Raw genomic sequence first — 3,836 nt, 5'->3', positions numbered from 1 at the left:
TGAAATACGGGTGCAGGACGATGGTCTGCTAAAGGCAGAGCCCTGTCTCTGATGATTTCTTTAGGGATCCACTGTAAAAGACAAAACCAGGATGGGACCGTCTGATCCCTTAAATCCTGCCCAGAGTTCAAAGACTTCTTCTGCAGTAAGTGCAGGGCTTGAGTCCTTAAATTATGTCCCAGGGTGCTGTTGCTCCTATGCCCATGGTATGAAGGATCATGGGTTGAGAAACTTTAAAAGGTGTGTCGCAGCCATGGAGCAGTAGGATTGCCAGCTGTCTAAGTTTGGTGTAATTTTTTTAGTTGGCAAAGGTCTTGTGCTACTGCACAGCCTCATTTTTAGTCGCTTCAATGCATGCAACATTTTCTTTTCTTGAGTACGCTTCTCCCTATCAGTACCCAGCAGTTCCTGGCTGCATACTGCACAGAACAGCAATCTTTTGATACCTACTTTGGTTCAGCTGCCTATAGTGCCTAGCGCAGAATACTTCACCCTCCACTCACCACAGCTGCAGAGTTTGCGAATACTCCTCTGGGAACAATTTCTGCACCGCACATGGTAGATTACAAACAGGGGAAGAGGCCAGATGGCCTCACCAGCTCAGACTTCTGGGGAGGGGTAGAAGATATGGTTGTATCTCTAGAGGGCCCTAGTACCCTCTTTTTGGACAGTTGCCCTTAGACTGAGTCCCTGCCTTCCTCTGTACACTCTGCTGGGCCACACAGCATTCCACCTATTGATCTTGAGGGGGGATTTTCTGCTACAATATCTGATATCATGGGATTAGATCCTTTATTTGAGGTCATAGCTAACAGGCATCACACACAAGCGAGTCCCTTCAGTCTTCTCACCTTGGTCGGCTTCTGACTTTGCCTTTGCTGTAGAGATGCTGCCCAAGGAGGACATAGACAAAGATGATTCCTCTTTCCTTCAAAGGAATCCAATCAGGTTGAGATGCCTTTAGCTGAAATTTCATCCAAACTTAAGGATACCACTGCTATCCTTATTGACACTATACAGTTTACCATATATGTTTAGTACTCAAGCACCCCATGGACTACCACATGGGCTCTCTACAATTGCTAAAACCTTCCGAGTCTACTTGCTTTTAGAGGCTTTTTTATAGGGTGACTGGCCTCACCCTGAAATGCAATTTACTTCTCCAGCACTGGTCAGCAATATTGAGGAAAAGCGAATCACACTTCAGAGACCAACGCTAGTGTGAATGAGCCCTTTGGATCCAGAGTGTCATTTCCAAAGGACTGCAAACGGCATTCTGTCTCCTCCCATGCTGTCAAATTTACCTCTCTCCCTGCAAAAATCCTCTTGCTGCTGTTCGCAGGCAGTCATAGCCCGTACTCAGAATGAGGAACGCTTTAATAGTTTCTACTTAAACCTGTTCCCAAGCCAAATAGAAGAGTTTGGCCCATGGTGGATCTGAAAACTCTCAATTTGTTCCTTCAGGTTCAAAAGCGTCACATAGAATTGGACAGATTGGTTATTTCCTTCCTCTATATAGGGGATTCTCTGTTCTCAGTGGATGTCAGGGATGCCTATTTGCACATTCCCATTTATCTTTATCAACGCTATTTGCATGTTGCTGAGGACTTGCAACATTACCAGTTTGCCAGCCTTCCTTTTGGCCTGTCTACAGCCCTCTATGTTTTCACCAAGGTGCTTGCCCCAGTCAAGTTCCGTTCCTAGGGAGCCAATACATGTTGTGGAATACCTAGACGATCTCTTGATAAAGGATCAGTCCTCTCTATCCCTGTTATGCCGCGTACACACGACTTTCCGGCAGACTTGGTCCGGCGGAACGGACTCCGGACAATTCGATCGTGTGTGGGCTCCAGCGGACTTTTTTTTCCCAAAAGTCCGACGGACCTAGAAATAAAACATGTTTCAAATCTTTCTGACGGACTCGAGTCCAGTCGAAAAATCTGTTAGTCTGTATGCTAGTCTGACGGACTAAAACCCACGCTAGGGCAGCTATTGGCTACTGGCTATCAACTTCCTTATTTTAGTCCGGTCGTACGTCATCGCGTACGAATCCGTCGGACTTTGGTGTGATCGTGTGTAGGCAAGAAAGTCCGTTAATTAGAAAGTCCGTCGGACCAGTCTGGCAAAAGTCCGTCGGACCAGTCTGGCAAAAGTCCGTCGGACCAGTCCGGCAAAAGTCCGTCGGACCAGTCCGGTCGAAAGGTCCGTCCGTGTGTATGCGGAATTAGTCAATGTCCAACAGACAATGCAGACTCTGCAGAGATTTAGTTGGATCATCAACCTTTGCAATCAACTCATTGATAAAGGTACTTGGGCCTGACTTTGGTATACAACCCTGTCCAGGGTTAGCCTGTCTCAGGACAAAGTTATATCCCAGAAATCCTATGCCTGGCTTCTGTGTCTACAAGTGACAGAGCTACTTTTGCAGTGCCACAAGCGGCTTCACAGAACCCCTGCTGCCCCCCCCTCCATCTTCCCCAGCACCTCTATTGCTGGCTGCAGAAATAGTTTAAAGGGGGAGCATCTCTAATGCTGCAGTTGAAACATGTGCAGGCAGGATGGTAGCTCACTGCCCGGTCTTGGAGATACCGACAGGAGGGTTGTAACCTGCAGCAGTTCATTCCAGGATGTGTATGGGGAGGTAAGCTGTAAGCTGTGGCATACCAAGAGGGTAAAAAAGTGCCAGGTAGGCAAGCCGTTAAGGTAACAGGGAGGCAAGGTGTTAAGGTGGCAATAAGGTACAGAAGGGGGGCGAGTGTGCATGAGGGTGGAAGGCACTGGTGCTGTGTGTCTGCAACTAAAAATCAGTTGCTGCTTCTATGCATGCCATTACCCAGTAGCTGCTGCAGTGATGGAGCATTGAATTAGGGCTCATTCACACTATGTACCTTAATACTATCTGAACTCCTCTTCTCCCTGCACATACTACCTGTCACTATACATTCCGCACTCCTCTCCTGAACATACTCTTTGCTGTCATGCCCTCCACACTCCTCACCTGAACATACTATTCACCGTCATGCACTCTACACTCCTTTCCTGAACATACTACCCACCGTCATACACTCCACACTCCTCTCCTGAATATTCTACCCATGGTCATACACTCTGCACTCCTCTACTAAACATACAAGTGAGGTGTGTCTACCACCTTTTTTGCACACTCAGCCCCCTTATGCGCCTTCCACCTTAACACCTTACCATACTGCCACCTTAACATCTTTCAACACTGTCATACACTTTGCACTTTTCTCCTGCATATGCACTTATTTCCTATACATAACTTCATACACTGTGCAATCTTTTTCTGCATATAACATCATATACTGCACACTCTTTTCCTGCACATACCACCATGCAATTGGGGGATGTGGTTGTGTTCCTGCACTTATTCTCTGAGAATACAAACACTACAATTCAATGCAATATAGCAACATGGAGGTGTTCTGTGCACTGTTGATGTACAAAACAACAACAGAAATGTAATTTCCTGCTTGTGTGGCTGGCTTATTGATGTTCCCAAAAGTCTGCACTAAGATACAAGTCAAAGTTTAGGCATCATCTGCAATAGAAATGTTAGTTATTTTGAGATAGTCTACAAGGGATAAATCCATCTAAAGGGATGCAGACACTGCAGCTTTTCTCATTAGAACACAAGGAGTGCACCAGCTGATTATAATGAACATAGTATGGCGGAAAAAAGACACAAGACCATCTAGTTCCAACTAATAAAAGGAAAAAAATAAAATATATACATACAGTGGATATAAAAAGTCTACACACCCCTGTTAAAATGTCAGGTTTCTGTGATTAAAAAATGAGACAAAGATAAATAA

This window comes from Aquarana catesbeiana, linkage group LG08 (genome assembly GCF_042186555.1).
Source record: "Aquarana catesbeiana isolate 2022-GZ linkage group LG08, ASM4218655v1, whole genome shotgun sequence".
In the NCBI taxonomy this organism is placed as follows: Eukaryota; Metazoa; Chordata; class Amphibia; order Anura; family Ranidae; genus Aquarana; species Aquarana catesbeiana.
Note: the sequence above shows the minus strand (reverse complement) of the source record.